Raw genomic sequence first — 18,648 nt, 5'->3', positions numbered from 1 at the left:
ATTCGAACCCTATTGTTTCATACCTATAGGAATTAGGAATATATGCTGTATTTTCCTGAAAATGACAGAGTATAAAAACAGATACTCACATAGTTTAATGTTAAAATTCAGAGCTGATAAGTACTGTACTTCCATTTTTTGTCTTTCTATTTCTCTTCAGTCTTTGGGATCTTGACCTTTTTGGGTATTTCACAGTAAGCAGAAAGTCTGAATTTGTCTGAACACTTGTGTGAACCTAGAAGGGAGCATTATCAAAGTGACATCATCTATTTCTTGTAAATTGGACAGTCAGCAGGATTTCTGACTGTCTGCCACAGGAAGAAGAGCCCTCCAAAATCCAATTTAAATCCAAGCACTGCTGTTTCTAGGGTTCTGCTTGCAAAAAACGTGAATATATGGACCCAAAGATTTTTCTGTACAAAATCCCAGTTCTTTATATGCTGAGGCATACTTTGTTTCACTTCCATGATTATTCTTATTTTTTCAAGTGGACAGAAAAAATCTTTTCAACTGCTATGTGACACCTCAAGTGACAGTGTAAGTTTTCTGTGTTACGTTAACTATCTTTTCTTGTGCCATGAAATCACTCAGAATCCTTTTAGTCTAAGAAGTTGCTTAGCTGTGACAATTGGAATGTATATCTAATTGTTAACACTTTCTCTAAAGGCGCTGGGTTGTGGTGGAATGCTGTCTGGCATATTTCACAGTATCAGTGCTCTTTTTGGTATTTTAAAGAAAAGATTAAAACTAATGATAGGCTTGCAAAATGCATGATTGCTGCTGCCTTCTTTAGTTATGTGCAGCTGATAATCATGTTGTATGGGGTTTGTGTGACTGGGTTTTTGTAGTGGGCTCTACAGGGGTGGCTTCTGTGAGAAGCTGCTAGAAGTTTCCTGCAGAGCCAGTGCCAGTGTCCAAGGCAGACCCCTGCTGGAGCAGGCTGTGCCTGAAGGATTGTACCTTGTGGAAGAGTGACACACATTGCAGCAGTTCATGGAGAACTGTTGTTGCCCATGGGATGAGCTCACACTGGAGAAATTTATAGATGGCTGTCTCATGTGGGAGACAGCCCATATTGGAACAGAATCCTCTCCCTGAGGACTGGTAGGAACAAAAGCTGACCATAAGCCCCATTCACTGTCGTCCCCTGGGGGAAAGGAGGAAGAGCTAAGAAAAGAGGGAGATGTGGAGGAAGGTGTTTTTAGGGTTTGATTTTACTTTTCATTTTCCTGCTCTGATTTTGGTAGTAATAAATTCAGTTAATATCCCCAGTTTGTCTTGTTTTGCCTGAGATGGTATTTGGTTTGTGATCACTCCCTGTCCTTAATTCATTACCCTTTTGTTATATTCTCTCTCCCTGTCCAGCTATGGAGCTGAATGATAGAGTGGCTTTGGTGAGTGCCTGGCACTCAGCCAGGGTCAACACACTACATCTATTTACTTATGCTTAGTTTCAAAATACTGTGTTCTGTGGTAAGAAAGCTGTTACAGTCTTCCATGAAGGTTCAAAACAATTATGACATTATTAAATGGTCAATTGTATTAAATGTATTAAAATATTTTGTGATTGGATAGGTGATGGATGCTATGTGGTACAAGAGAGGCTAGAAATCAAATGCATGTTCTTTGTCTGGATCTTATATGACCTGTTATGACACCATGAATAAATCCTCATTTCTATAGAGTTTTTCTCTTCAAGATCCTTGAACTTTGCTGAGCAAAGGGTTGCAATTTAAAAAAAAAAAAAAAATGAATGCAAGAAGTTGGCTTGTTTCCCCTTCTAGCTTTCATCAAGATCTTTAATTTGGAAGTTCTCTAAGGCACTGAAATTATTTCTGACCTTTGTAAGGTACTAGAATATACTACTGAGTAAATGTGAAGTGTAATTGTCATCATTGCAGTTTCATGCCCCTGTTTCAGGACTTGTGGTCTTTGGAAACTGGATTGGCTAAACAGCTGGCCTAGAAAGGCTGTTCCCATTCCCTTACGACTCCTGAAGAGCTGCATTTTTCTGTTCCACGATAGATACTGTTCTGGACCTTTCAGGTACATGAGATAGAGAATACATTGGTGTGGAATGCTCTGGGAAACCAGGAGCTTGCCACAAACTGAACCAGGTAGACATAAAACAAAACAGGGTTGCTCATTATCCATGTAACCAATTCTCAATAGCCAGTTTCTCTCCAGTAAAACATCTGTGTGTTAATTTTCTCCTGGTGTTAGAGACAGATACATCTTCTTTAATAACAAAGCATGCCAGCATTCATGACCATTTCAATTAGTGTCTGTGAGAGGAAGTGTGCAGGAGGGTAGAAAGAGTAAAGCCCTGATAAAGACTGGCTAACTGAATGAGCATAGTATTTCAAGGGGGGGGGGGAAAACAAACCCAAAAAACCCCACAAAAATTGAAAGAGAGCACAGCATGCTCTACGTACAGGAATGCCAGTAGCTGTTCTGTACAGTTGTAAGTCCTGAAGGTCACGGGTGAGAACATAAAGTAGTGGTTTGGTCGGGATACATCAAAATTATTTTTATTCACTGTCATCTGAAGAATATCAAGGAAGAATCTGAAGTACTTCAATTTATGCTGGCTTTTGAAGTAAAGTGCTTTAATGCTGTAACTCTGATTTCCACAGCTGTAAGTAAGGTCTGATAAAATCAAATCGCTAGAATTAGATAAAAATTAGATTACTTCTTTTGAATCCTATTTATTATTGTATTGCTGTAGCAAAGCAATTTTGTTGATGCTTAATAGGAGTTCTGCAATATATTGTGTTGTGCCATGGTGGTTAAAAATTTTCAATTAAAGAGAGTAATAGAAAAATTCCTACAAAATATTTTTGCTTTGAAGCTTGTTTATACTTTCCAACTGTGATGGAAGTGAACAACCATGTTTAGCAACAGAGAGCTTAATTAGATATCCTGATATTTATAAGCAAAATAGAGCCAGGTAAGAGCTCAATTTGATAACCTGATATTTATAAGCAAAATAGAGCCAGGAAAAAGCTGTCCCTTCTTCTGCAGTTCCACTCTTGCTGATTTTGTGAAATGTTTTCCAATGTAGAAGACATTATAGGGAAAAATAACTGATAATCTACTTTCTGCTTGAATGATTATTAATAACAAAGCATTTGTTATTTGTGCTAAATAACAAATATTTGCATTAGTTATCTGTGCTTCTCAGTATAGCCACCTCTGTTTAGTGGCATAATCACAACTATTAACTTTGATAGTAGACAGAGGCAAAACTAGAATTTCACTTACTGGTATGAAATGCTGGTTTTTCTTCAGTCTCTAAATTTTGTAGTGGTTTTTCTGTTTCTTGTTAGCCAATAGAAGTATTTAATGCCAGTGTTCACCAGCATATTAGTAGGAGAGAAAGCTTATACTGGGTGGACAAAAGGGATCTTTCCTGCATATATGCACAGAAAGGATATCCATCTCTTAAAAATTGCAGAACTATCTGTTAGATTTATCATACACCTTCACATTTCAAAAGTCATCTCTGGGGCTTCTAGTCTTGAATTCTAAATGCCTTAGATAGTATTTTTCTCTGACAAATCTAGCTGAAAGAAAATGATGATGTTATGGTAGGGCATAAAAGTTTTACTGGAGTTCACCTCAGCTGTTGTATATACAGTCTACTCAGTTATAACTTCACTGTTACTACCAGACTGAATTGTCCTACAGCCATCCTGCTGTTATTCTCAACACTGAAATGTATTTCCTCTAAACTTAGATTTGTAGGCAGAGCTGGTAGCTGCTAAAACTTTTGTAAGAGCCTGTTTTGAGTTACTAAAAACTTTGGCAATTTAGATATCCTACAGCTGAAATTTTTATATGTGGGTTCCTGTCTGAAAAAGTCAGGAAATTTTACCTAAAACAGTTTGGTCTTTTAGAAGGATTTTGAAGAGGAGGATTAAGGACAAAAAAAAAATGATCCTTCATTCTCTCCCAAACTTTCTCAGGCCTTTATTTTACAACCTCTCTGGTTCCTCTCAGGCCTTTATTTTACAACCTCTCTGGTTCCTCTATACAGTAAAAGTGAAAGTGAGTCTCTTTCTACAGGGTTGGTGTATAACTGAAAGGGGAATGACTGGAAGAGTGATTCCATTAGACTTTAGAAGTAGGTTTGTGAAGTGTTTCCTATCATTTGACTGAGCTATCATAAACTGGTCTGTGGCTGGGGCTCTGATGTGAAGTCTTGGAAGAACCTGTACCTGCAGAGCTCGTTCCACCATAGTGCCCTTCTGTGTGAGGGACTGGGCTGTGCATGCATTGCCACCACAGCTCAGAACTGGCCTTGCAGTCTGGGAGAGGCTTTTGTCCTTTTCTGGTTCACCCGTTACTTCAGTGGAACACAGAGGCAAGCTCTTGTTTGTTCTCAATGCCTTGCTAAAGTTGCTGCTGTATCAAAAACTGATTGGGGGGTGGGGGGGGGGAACAAAAAACAAACAAACAAACAAAAAAAAAAAACCAAAAAAAAACAAAACAAAAAAAAAAATCAAGAAAAATAAAGAATCCCAAACTGCTTAAATACAAAAGTGTTAAAATTTGGAGGTAAATATGGAGAACTCATGGAGCTGGAAGGAGAAGAAATAGGGGGACCAAATTCTTGAACAGAAATTTGTTCACAGTCTCTGCAGAACCCAGGATGCCTGTGGGTCAAATTTCTTGTGGTATAAGCAAATGGCTGTGAAATGTACCAGCAAATTACTGAATGATTGCCTTTAGAAACAGCTATTCCTGATGCTAATTACTGAATGAACTCAAGGAGCAGTTATCTCTGTTCTCCTAAGGATCTGGTCCTTCTGTACAGATGGGAAGTCAGCTATATGGGATAAGATTTAATTTTTTTTTCTCAGATTGGTTCCTAGAAAAAAGCAGGTTTTGTGGTTGAGTGCTTATAAATTACTATGCTAGAGTTAAGGATGCAAAATCTGAAGTATACAACTAATGCCAAAATTTTCCCAGAAGATATATAATGCTTTAAACTTCCTCATATGTTCCTTACAGATCCAGTCACTAGAGGAACTGTAGGAAAGAATCACCATAATGACATTCTGTTATGCACAGGAGTTATAAGCAAGGAAGAACAGAGACGAGGCACTGCATTCCCAAAGGCGTTTTTTTGTGCACAGTACTAACATTTGATGGCAATGTCATGCTACATTATGGAGGAGAAAAGGCTCAAGGAACAATGCAACAGAACAAAATTATCTTTGAAAAGCTTCCATATCTAAAAGAGTACATTGCAATCCACCTCTTCCTTTCTGTGTGGGCATACATAGCATACATAAATAATAAAAAAGCTGCTAACCTTAGTCCAGTCCAGGTGTGGCAACCAAGGGTGACTTGCACGACCCTGGTCTTTTCTTCTGAGTCCTATTAGGAGAGTAAAAGCAGGAACAGATGAATTCATTCTTTATTATCTTTTAGCTGTAAAGAGAAAGGAGCAGATAACAATTTCCTTTTCCTATTGGAAATTTCCTGTTGAAATAGCAATAAGATAGATTTCTGTACTGAATATCTCTTCATTATTTCAAGTGTTCTGTCCTCTCAAAAGAAGGGATGGAGCCATTCTGTTCTCTGCTTATCTGTTTTGTATCTCCCACTTAAAAGTCCCCCACCAAAAAGCAGTCAAAAGTCAGCTAAAATTAGAAAAAAGGACAACTTCTTATTTTTCTATGATAACCTTGTGGAGTCAAGATGCAAGGTACAGAGATCTCTAGAACGGGAAGGATCCAGTGTCTCCAGTGTGTCTCTGCTCCCTCTGTAAACTTTCATCTATCTAATGCCTTAAGAGTTGGCTTGAGACAGGCAGAATATGTTCATGTATAATGCCAGTATGGTCTGTAGATGGTGAGTAATGCTGTCTCAATAACAAAATGGGTACTGACTATTTTGGAGACTACTAAATAAAGATATAGCTACAGGAAACTGGTGCCTAAAACCAGAAATAATTGGGTTTCCAATACTCTCAGCCTTGTCATCCACTGAAACAAAGCAACACAGAACAGCATATTGTAGCACAAGAGCTCACAACTTCAAAGCCATCTTTCTGTTAGATTTTGGGCAAGTCTCCAGAAAACGTCTTTCCTTGAAAGAAGAAGTTAGTGGATGTGAGACTGTGTAAGATGTTTCAGTAAGAGTACTTGAAAAATAAATGGAAGGTAAATTGTCAACATGAAGAGGTACATGAATGAAATTCTTCAGTAGCTCCTTTTGGCCAAGGGAAAGTCAAGCAGAGGCTACATGAGATAGTTGCTGTAACTGGAGGTAAATCTTTGCAGAAAGATCTTTGAGCTGCAGAATACCCCTGAGACACAACCATGCATGCAGAACCTTTTCCCCAAGATTTTGAAACTCGAAAGGAGGATTCAAAACAACTGTGGAGTTTCCAAAGTCCCTGTTGCCGAAGAAGATGGATGTCTGATATGCAATAATAGTGTTGTGCTACAGCACTCTAAGGTCCTGGAATAATCAAAGAAGATTTTGTCTCAGGAAAATTCACCTGCTGTTTGTCAGAGCTTCCTCTGCTGGTGTTACTGACAAGCACTGTAGGGGCACATGTAGACCACAACCCCACCTTGCATAAACACTGTCTGAGTGCATTACTCTCAAGTTTCAGCACTTTGCTCTGTGACACTCTCCCAAAGCTATTTAACTATGGGCACTTCATAAAAAATAAACAAAAAAAAAATTCTGTTGTAAATATTTCCTTGTGAAGTGCCCATCAAATAAACTGCTGAGATAGTAATGAGAAAACTCATGTCAATTAGTAATGTTTTAAAAAGACAGGAGAAACCAATTGAGAAACCCCAGGAGGGTAATCACTTGCCATCTGAATTATTAATTTCATGATGTGTTTTAAGAGAAAGAACATGATAGCCACTAAAGGAGGCCCTGGAGGAACACAATACTGGTATGTCAACACAATTGATTGCTCAGTGATTTAAAGAAAATGAACTTTGTGACAAGTTAAAAAGTTTCCAGTTGAAAAGGAGATGTTACTTCTAGGCCAGTGGAGGGTCCTACATGGACATGGTTGCTGGGTAAGGAGTGATCAAAAGGGCTGGCACACCTTACCAATGTTTTTTTGCCATTTTTTATCAGATGCACTGGGATATATCACAGGCCTACTCACCCGTTTCACAACTTCTCTGTCTTGTCTTCTCCCCTTTCTTGCTATCATCATGTCTTAGGAATAAAGGGTGAAATGATAATTCAAGTCTGAGACATGCATGTCTCTGCTCTTTTCATGGTGTTGTAGTGAAAGAGCAGCTCTGACTCCATAGCAAATACTATTGCAGCAATTTGTTTGACATGTCTGACAGTGCTTTAAATGAGGAAGGTCAAAAGTTTTCATGGAGAGTAATACTGCATTTTTCAAATGGAGAATGGGGGCCAAAATTACTTATTAAATGCTGTGTAGCACTAATGTGAGAGCTGACAGAGTGAAATCTGCAAGTTTCTGCCCAATAAAAATTATAACAATACAGCAATTATAGCTTAGTTCTGCTATGAGAACAGTCTCTGGCATCCCCTTACTGTTGTCAGGCCATGTAATCCATTTTCTCTAGTGAATTATGTGGTATTCCCTATGGCAAGAATACTGCTTTGCATTTTGCTCCATTTCTTTTTATCTGGATTTTGTGTTATGCTTTGCATATAGCCCTTAGCCAATATAATTTCCTTGTAGGATCTCTCCCTTCCTGTCTGGTGCTCCCTTCTCCAGCAGTTTTCAACACGCAAAGGGCAAGGTAGAATGGATGACTGAAAATATTCTTATCTTTTATACAGCTGTGTACATACTCCTGTAGAGTCTGTGGCTGATTCATTCTTAGTTTCCATCATGAGCTTGATTTTCTCCTGCCTTCCTGCATAGTGAGTTAAGATTTTGAACGTGCATTACATGCACATGCTGTGCTCTGAATTTTTTGGAATTTGTTAGGGTGTAGTTCTGGGGTTAAGGTTCAGACTAGAATGGCAGTATCTCAAGAATCCTTGCTAAATCAGTACAGCACATGAATACTGTTCTTGTTCTACTTTCAGTCTTTCTGTGGTGTATACTGCAAGAATATAGATCCATAGCTGCATTAGAACTGATTACTTGGCAATTTTTATACAAAAAATCAGTTTTGTAAAAATTTTGTAAACAACATGTATGATTAAAAGGGGGGTTTTTTCCAACATTGACTTTTACAGCTTGATATGAGAATATACCCAGAAAAAGCAAGTTTTTCCTTTCTATCACACCATTTCACAAACTTAATTTTACCAAATTAACACATTTCTATATAAGGGTCCAATTCTAAAGCAAAATTTTTATGAGAAAAGAGTAATGGAAGAAAATTGAAGTTCTGTATCTGGGCATTTGGACCAGCAGCCTCTGAATGTAAAATATACTTTTATGTGTATATTTTCAGATAAAACTCAGAACTTCATAAACTCATCAGTAGTATAGTCTTTTGAACTGAAAGTCTTTTAGCAGCTACCCCAGAGAGTTAATGGAAGCTGTGACGGCATTCCATTTGATAGTGATTTTGTCATTAGCAGTCCTTTTAGATAAGGAATTATGCTTAGTAACAAATGGTCACTTTTGCAGAAATAAAGCATTAATTTAGCTCCAGTTTCTAATTTTTGATTTGTCTTTACATGTAAAATGCAATACATTACTCTCAGATGTGAGATACGTGATAATTTTAATTAGCTGTGTTCTGCAATGTAACACACATCCTTCAATAGCAACCTACCTTGTTTAACCATGCAAGGCAATGCCTGAGCACTTTGTTTCAGGTGGATTTTTTTGTGTTTGGAGGTTTTATTTGATTGTGCTGTTTGTTTGTTTGTTTGTTTGTTTGTTTGTTTGTTTGTTTGTTTGTTTGTTTGTAGGGAAAAAGAGCCTGCTGCTGCAGAAATTAAGAAAACTATTTGCAAATAAAATACAATGGATCCCTGCAAATTAGGGTATCTCCTTTTGCTCTCAAGCTTTTGAAAGCATTGAAATAAGAGGGGCAGGAGGAGATCTTATAGCACAGCAGAGGCTCTATTCAAGCATACATTACTGAAGAAATAAAACAACGCATAGATCATAGCAGGGAACCAAAGTATGTGGAGTAAATATTCACTGGATTTTAACTAGAATTTATGGATTTGTAAAAGACTCTCTGCTCTGCAGCAAAATTAATCCTGATTATCTGTTTTTGAAGCAAAGTAAAACAAGGGAATACATATGTTTTTTAGCCCTATCTCTTCTAATCATGTTTTTGTAGAGTAGAATTGGACATTTCAAGTGCATAAATCGAAAGTAATTTTTCCTTGAATGACTGAAAATGCACATTCTAGAAAAGTATAAAGCAAAGCAATTTTTAATGGTCGTCTTCTTTTAGATTAGCTGGCAGATGCAACTATCAATTCTTTAGTAATGTAGATTTAGTAAAAAAAAGTTGAGCAAATGACAGTAATTTCAATTAAGCTCTCAAAAACCTGAGGAATGTACTTAAACTACCTACTAAAAAAACAAAAAAACAAAAAAACAAAAAAAAAAAAAAAAAAAAAAAAAAAAAAAACTAAACAAACCACACCTTCAAAATGTTGTCTTGCAACAGATAGATCAATGCATGTCTAATTTTGAATGAAAGCCCACTCCTGTTTTCTTTTTTCCAGGCAATATGGAAATACAATTTAGTTAATTTGTGGCTTCAGTTAAGATGTTGAAAATACCTTCAGTTAAAATGGAATGAAAATATCCCACTAAATCTCTAAAGAAAGTTAAATCTCCTCCCTTGGTGAAGGGTTTAAGGCTTAAATCATAGTGGCTGGTACTGGTGATGAATTGGAAGCTGTCTTTCTCACAGTGTCCTGTCATCACTCTCCTCTCTGTTCCTCTTGTGATTTGATTGTTGGTTGACTGGTGGTATGAACAAGATATCCCCTTAATCTCATTTGGATTTAGTAAAATTGGATGTATTATTCAATGAAGTACAAGGAACATAGCCTTATATGAAAGCTTTCCATCATTTTAAGAAAGAAGTCTCTGAAAACATAATTTTTAAGCAGACATTTAGCTTAAACAGTCATTGAAGCAGTAAATGCTTCTTCCCCACCAGACTTGCAGGGACAGCTTTGCATTTGAGAGGAAACTACCAGACCCTGCTCAATAGTTAAGTCCCCAGTTACAGTTATTTTTTAATAGCTTATTTGGTTTGTAAGCATTTTGGCATCAAATCAAACTCATCTCACTGCACAAGATGTGGTTCTCTACATTTGGATATGAAGTTACTACAAAGATACCAAGAACAGAGGGAGCTGCATCGCCAAATGAGACTTTTTCATCCAAACTTAGCTGGCATGAAGAAGTGCTTGTTCCCCGGGTGAATAGAAATCCTGAGCAGTTAATCACGAAAAGTGTGGCTGGAATACTACTTTCCAAGGGAGAATCCTTCCTAAGAAAGCCTGGCTGGATGTTAATAGCTGTGGCTTGGCTTTGCTGGCAGTTCCTGTGCTAATTAAAGTAACGACATGAAGATTTATAAATTGCACAACAAAGTCCTAAACCCAGATGCCAATGGGGATGGAGATGATTTTAGTTGAAATCACACATGTTACCAAGACAGGTTGGTAATAAATGACCCAGCAGAGATGCAGTTTTAGTCCGTTGCTTTTCCTGCTAGTTGAGGGGCAGCTCTGTTATGACGAACAAAGTGTTGTCATATGCATTGTGAAATCCCTATTGCTGAAGGTATTTAAGAAAATTCTAGACCGACTTCTGTGTAAAATAGCTCAGACCTTTTTTGAGGCAGGAGATGTGTTTCTTTCTGCTGCAGTTTTGTGCTGTAAGAAGAATGGGTGCTTCAAAAACCTCACTGAAGGCAGCTAATTGTATGTAAGCTTTGATTGTAGGGTAAGGACTATGAAGTTTTTAATTGAAGCTTTCTGGGGTCAGAAAAGGAAAATATTCTCAGTAATAACACTAAGAAGGCATTTACCATTAAGTTCCTTTTTTAGAAAATAGATAGGTTTCCATTTTATCTTCAAATGAAGTCTGTTTATGATGACTCTAGTTAAAATTATCCAAAGTTTTGTTTATAAAATTTCACTGTCATGCTAAAGATGTCTGTATATTAATTCAGTGTAAATAGAACTGTTCTGTCAGAGGAAAGCAATTGGGAGATATTATATTTCAACTTTAATATGGCTGTACTATACCATGCTACTATCCTGAATTTCAAATTAATTTAATTGAGCTCTAATGGATAAAATGAGTTGTCCAAGTCCAACAGAATGGTTTAGCAAATGAATATTATGGTAATGTGGCTAGCTTGATTCTCTGCAACCTGAGATTCTCAGCTGCATCTGTCCCTTTCCGTTTCCTCATGTAAATGATAGCAAGTAACCCCAGAGAGTGGGTCCTGGAGCTGCTCTTTAGTGCTGCTTGCTGTAGCAGTCTCACTGTAGGACAAATCGCAACACTAGTGAAATGAAAGACTGAAGAAATTTGCCTTTTACGGAGGCAGGGTGGAGAAAAGTCAATGTTAATAATTGCACAGTGCTGAATGTCTTTTTATATTCTAAATAAAAGCAGTGGCAGGATAATTCATTTGATACTTTGAGAACTGAACCTTCACAACACTGTTTATGAAATAAATATATGAGCTCAGAGAGCAGTCCTGGCCATCTTTGTGAAAAGTATCTTTGCAATTTAATTTTCACAGAGAATCACAGAATGCTTTGGGTTGAAAGGGCCTTTAAAGATCATCTGCCATAGGCAGGGACACCTTTCTCTGGAACAGGTTGCTCCAAACCCCATCCAGCTTGACCTGGAATGTTTCCAGGGATGGCACATTTAAAACCCCTCTGTACATCCTGTTCCACTCTTTCATTACTGTTATTATCATATGATCCAGTTTTCCCCAAACTAATCATAGCAATGCAACAATTCCTCTGTTCTTTCCTACTTGGGGCATGAGCTTGGCTGCATTTAATGAAGACAGGCTCTAGAAGTATGAATTTGTATTTATTGAGTAATATGATTTCTTAAGTTTTCAAATTTTACCTTCTCATCATTTAATAATTTAATAAACCATTTAATAATTACAAACTCATGAAGACATAGTCCTCCTTGGCCACCCAACCCCTCTAGCCTGCAAATATTAGCAATGCCTGAGAGAGCTATGTACAATAAATAGTAACAGGGAAAATAGTTTTGAACTCTGCTGTAAATCTCCTATTCTTTTGCCTTTTCTATTTGGACACATCATACACCCTCTGTATATAGGTTTCCTTTATTTGTCAGATCCTTTTCCTAGTGTGACATAACCAGCCAGAGCAGCGCTATCCAACCAAATGTCCTGCCTCAGACTCGTCTGATCTTGGATTTGCTGGCAAGCAGAGAGCTTTTCTCTGTTCTTGCCCATGCAGTGAGATCACTTCATTAACCTTCTTCCCTGATTCATTACAAGGGTGCACTAGACCTGGGGCAGTATGTTATCAGACAGAAAGTTTTTCCAATTTAAATCTTGAGGAAGTTGGATATCTGGAAGCTGGATGTGTCAGTTAGTGGAGAGATCCAACAGGGAATTCCTAAATATACACTGTCTGTCGGAACAGGATAAAAAAAATGAAGTAATACTCTTTTTTTGTTTTGTTTGTGGGGTTTGTTTTGTTTCATTTGTTTGTTTGTTTGGGGGGGGTTGTTTGGTTGGTATTGGTTTTAGATTTTTGCATATGCTGAATCCATAAATACACTTTGGAGAAGTAATAAAGAATTTGTACAGTTAGGTAATGGCTGTGCCTTCTGTTCTTTTCTGAAAAGCAGTGCAGGCCATAAGGCCATAAGTGCAGGCTGAACGTTCCTCGTCCTTCAAAGTGAATTTCATGTTGTACATATAACCTCTAGCTGGGCTGGCATGTTTATCTTAGATGCAAGTAACTAAAACTTTTTGCAAGTATGTAACTTTCTATCTGTGGGGGTCACAACACTATTCTCACAGAGAAAATTTTACTATTGTTGTGATTTCTGCAGCATTTCTGCAGCTACTGTTTTCTGTAGAAAATAAATTTGTCTGAAGAAGAAAAAGCTGACTGCTCTTTGCATGTGGAATTCCACAGAAAGATGGTGTGTTGTCCCTCCCACCCAACAACAGAATTTTGCAGAATATTAGAATGTATGACTAACAACACAAGCAGTCTTTTCATGTATTGCTGGCCATGTTTTTGATTTGTCTCTTTAGGTCTGTGTCTGAAATCTCAAAAGACACATATGTGATTTGTATATTATCTGATTTTCGCCTCATTAGATTTAATATAGCAGAGAAACAAAGAAGATAAAAGAGCTTCATTTTCTCTTTAATATTTTCTGAAATCATCAATAAGAAAGTATGAAAAAACATGTACAGACAGCGATACAATAAACACAAGCAAGGAAAAATGTTGCCTTTGATACAGTGGCATGGATTTCCTTGTGACCCTGATGCATCTTTTCATACTCTCCTTTGACTGCAGCATTTCATCCTCTCAGAAGATGTAGCACTAGTACATTCAGTGTATTGCTGGTTATACTTTGGAAACAGATATGGAGGTAATAGTGCCATAATAGAAGGCTGTCCTTCTTTCAGCTCGCTTCATGAGTAGTTCTGACATCTTTCTAGTACTTGAGCAATGCACTGAGAATTTTTTTCCTTTTCTGTATCTGATTATATGGCCACACTTTGCTTTCTATACTGTTTATTATTCTATCCCAATACAGGGATGTTATATGTTGATTCCAGACAGGGAGACCATTCACTTTTTCTTGAAGATCTGTACACGAAATAGGAGTGGGAAAGACGAACTAAATCAGTTGGAGTTCCTGAACCTGCCTGGGTAGCAATGTAAAAAATAATTAATATATATTTCTTTGCCCTGTGTCACTACTAATCGGTATACTGCAGCATGGAGATCAGTATTTATAGTATAACCATGTAATATGATAGTAACAATCCAAATGAAATCAAACCTAAGCAACAAATACTGGCAAAAAGAAGGAAAAGTTCCCATTGTTGCTGTTTCTTTTGTGCCCAGAGGTCTTGTATAGAACAAGAGATCTGGTTTCAAGGAAACTAAATACCAACTAAATACCACAACTAAATACCCAGAGGCAGAGGGGATAAAACTTGGAAACATGGAAAAGATAACTGATTTTGCTGGTTTTTGAGCATCTGAATAGGTATAAGTAGCATATTAATGCAAATGAAAAAGAAATGTTATAGACCTGAATTTCCCTCAGGCAGGTCTGTTCTGCAGGCAGAGAGATGAGAGTAAGGCTTGTGTTGGAACAGTTAAAGTTACATCCTTTGTTCAAGCTGGTAGATCAAAGAACTTATAGTGCCCTGACACAGTCCCATCTCTATGTTGTCTATTTGCAATCTTCAGGGAGATTATGAAGTGTTGCCAAAGAGAAGATGCTACATTCTGGCTAAAGTTTGCACATTTCTAAGTTCATTCTATCCTCAAGATTAATGCTAGGAGACTTTGATTTGTAAAGGAAACACAAAAAGACAGTGAGACATGAAAAGCAGTAGAGAGCCTTTACACATGGGATCTGCCATGGCTTCTAGGGTAAATTCTCATTTGGTGCAGAACCCTGAAGATAGACCCTGAAACCCTGAGTAAATAATAGCCCCTCACTCATTGCCCATCTCAGCTAGAAGACATCTGTAAGCTGAGGTTTTACCTACACTCCTCACATAGGACTGATGTGGTTTCTTCTGATCTATCAGTCTAGCATCCAGCTTGGCTCCTGAGAAAAAATGTAGATATCTTACCAATGGATCCTGGTAGTGGGGAGCAGCACTATATTCCAGGAGTGCCAAAGTAATTAATCCCTGAAACTCTACCAACCATTATCTTTCTTTCTCTTGCATTCTGAATGCTACACTCTGCAAGAATCCAAATCACATATGAGAATTTTGTTTTATTTTATGTGAAATACCAACAGTTCCTCTGGAAGTTCAGTAAATCCTCTGAAGCAGTTTGTATTGAATTGCTGCATAACAGTGATTCACAAAGCAATTCTATTTATGGGCCTGATCAAAATGCAGTGAAATTGTTCCATTGATTTCCATGGGCTCTGAATCCCTCCCATAATAATTACACATGGCTACAATATTCTCGGTCTTCAGTTTTGGGGTTTTTTGGGGTTTGTTTTTTTTTGGCATTAAACAGTATTTTACTCTTTTCCCCAAGACAGATCAATTGCAACTCTTTGTTTGGAGAAATAGCATACTTGCTATAGCATCCATTTTATGTAAAACTCCTGCTTTTTAAAGATTTGACTCTAGCAAAGTGTCTATGAATTTGTTAACCTATCCACCTCTGCCTACCTTTTATGACAGGAAAAAAGATTGACTAGTTTGCCAAAGAGGATCTATCAGAAATGGATTTCATGAAATCAGAAGAATTTTTTCATTATGCTGGCAGCCTGTCACCACAAACATGGGCAAAAAGGTTTGGTGTTATCTTTTTTTAATAAATGCACGGTCAGGAGATATTCAAAAAAGTCTGAAAGCTGAGTGTTTTGAGGCTTTGATAAAACCACATCTTTAAAGTTCATGCAGTGCCACAGTGTATGATTCAGTTCAATGTAATGGTCTGTGTATAATGAGTTAACTAGGTTAAATCCACTAAGAAAGGAACTACAGGATTCCATAGATTATTTAAAGAAAGTCTAGCTTATTCATCCATGTCAGAGAAAATCCATGAATACTATGTCACTTCTCTAAAGCAGCCACCTAGGAATACTGAAGGGTAACATGCTGAGAAAATGGTTCAGTTTAGACATGAATTTCATTGTTATTGTGCTAGCCCTTTCATGTAATAAATGAGAAAAAAACCCAGTGCAAAACTACCAAGTTTTATCTTCATGTGTCAGACTCAATTTGATGGAAAAAACTACCTGAATTGCTGGAAATTAATCACATTTGCAAGATCTCTCTCTCTTTTCTATATACCCAAAAGAGTTGGACTGCTTGGACTACACGCAGTGTACTAAAACAATACATTTAATTTCTACCAGTCCATTGGAAAGACCTTTTCCCTTTGGTAAGGTAGGTATCAAAAAGTGCTGTTAACATTGCATTAGAACATGACCTGTGCTTTTTAAAGGAGTCAGACATTGTTTCACTTCTGGGCTCCATCTGCGATTCAGAACAGGAACTCTGCAACCACCTTGGGGGAAATGTGGAAACACAACAGAACATTATGTTCATGTTATCCCTATTAACTTTACTATATTCTTGCTTTTGAGTCATGTTAGTAAGTTGAAAAGAGGTTAACATGGAAAGAACAATTCAATTAGAGATATCCTTCACTGTTTCCAGTCAAAATTCTTATAAAATTTACAGCAACATTCTATACCTAGAGCTCACAAACTCTCTCAAGCTGCTGGATTCAGGTTCCAAGAAAAGCTGTAAAGTAACTTACAGTTTGGATTTATGAAAAATTGTGTTGATCAGGAAATACTTATGGCCATTGGCTCAAGGCCTGAAGTGCCCAAATTGGCATTGGGTTTATTGTTGGCACCATGAAGTCCTGTTTTCTCTGTGGCCTTTGTGGCTTATCCAGTTTTGAGGCATTGTCTTCAGTGTTTATTGTCCTATATATTGCATTTGTGGTTTTAATATTTTGTATTATCAGAACACTTTTTGACATCCTTTTACTTGGACTACTTGTCTATGCCAGCTTGGCATATATAACCTTTTTTTATTTTATTTTATTTTTTCATTTTTTAAATTTTTTTTTATTTTGAGTGATTACCATACAAGGATTTGTATATGCTTGTTCTGTAACCTTCTTTCTTTATATGCATGTCCACAATGCTAATTGTTATCAAAGAGGGCTATGTGCATGTAAGAGGACAAAATTATATTTGTTTTGTCCAACAATATTTTTCTTAGATGTTGCATTTAACTGTGCAAATTATTAGTAACTCTTTGCTGTATATGTTGAGATGTACTTTGCTGGATAAAATCTCATGGTTTTTAAACCTTCAAGAGGGTTTTAAAGATTTTTAAACTTTCAGGACATCAGGTTTTGTTGCTTTCCATAACTCTGCCTCCAAACAAAAACAACAGAGAAAACCAGTGATTTATATGTCCTGCAGTATTTTGGCCCTATGACTGCAGGTATGGGAAGTAAATACAATTCACTAAAGAAATCAATCCCCAATGGTGTTTTAGTGCTAAAAAAGGATGCTACTGTGCAAATGATAAAACATTTTGAATCAATTTTTTCTTAGAGTTACACAGCTTTAATATCCCCAAAGCTTTGGACCATGAAAACAAATTCAATTGTTAACCATATTTATGAAAATATTTGTGAAACAATTTTAAATTGTTTAAGAGTATTTTATCAGAGAGATTATGAAATATAATTCAATCAGATTTTAGGAAAAAAAGGTAGTAGAGATAGTAAAAATAGGAACAAGCTAAAATGAATTTTTAAGACTGGAGGCAGATAATGCATATATATGAAGTGGTTATAAGGCACTGCTCTTGGGTTTCTGAGTCTTCCCAACATCCCAAATGAGTAATAGTTTAAGTAATAGTCGCAACTAACTTTGTTTTATGATGTATTTTAAAAAGAACACTGACTCAAAAATTGAATTGTTTTAAAGTTTGCTAATTACTCCAAAAGAAAAACTAGTGTCTCTCAAACCACAAGAATTTAGTATTGAAGAGAATTTCCTGAAGTTTTTAAACCAAGAGCATTTGCTTTTATTAAAAATATATTAACAGAAACTGTACAATAGTGTGATTATTATCAGTGGGCAGGCAGAATGTTCTATATAGTTAAAAAAAAGTTGACTTGTATTGTGTCCTTAATGATATTTACACATTGATGAAAAAAATAAAAATAGAGAAAAATAGAAGTTTGAAGGAGAGAACTCACATTCCAGGAAGCATAGAGGTTTTGTAAAAAGCACCCATCTCAAGAAACCACTTTAATTTCTCTTTAGAGATATGCAGATGCAGAAAACTGCATCAAGTGATGCAGCTGGGTATGACTTGAGTGGCAGAGGTCTCTTCTGGTAAGAACTCACTACTGGCAGCCCCTCAGAAAAGGGGCACCAGGACATCCCTTTGGAGAGAAAAATGCAAAACCCCAAAAAATTTGGTCAGTCTGGGCCTACCAAATTCTTTGTTGTCCCTTCCACCAGGAAGGGAGGCTGCTCCCCTGGGTTGACAGTAACTCACTTGGGAAATACTGCCTGCAGGCTTTGAAATACAGTTGTGCTAGCATCAACCAGCTTTTAATACTCTTACTCCTGTGAATATTAAATTTCAAAATTTGAAATGTATTGTGCAACTGGCACTAAAGGAAATCAGGCCCAGTTTGCCTTGGATTAGAATTTTTTAGGCAGGTCTGTCTAAAGGACTTTTAAAAGAAAAGAGAAATCCCATTAATATTAAGAAGCTAGAGTAATCAGTTCTTCTACAGCTAGGATTTCAGGTTACCCAGTGTCAGTTGATTTGCTAGGCAGGTGTACGTATGTTGACAAATACTCTTGAATTACTGGAGTCCTTTGTGCTAAATTTGTTTTTGTAGGTGGATTTTGTCCCTACTTTTCAGCCTGGTATTGGCACCATATTGAAAAATTCATCAGGA

The sequence above is a fragment of the Oenanthe melanoleuca genome, chromosome Z, assembly GCF_029582105.1.
Source record: "Oenanthe melanoleuca isolate GR-GAL-2019-014 chromosome Z, OMel1.0, whole genome shotgun sequence".
NCBI lineage: Eukaryota > Metazoa > Chordata > Aves > Passeriformes > Muscicapidae > Oenanthe > Oenanthe melanoleuca.
The sequence above is the reverse complement of the archived record's forward strand: the minus strand, read 5'-3'. Positions refer to the sequence as shown.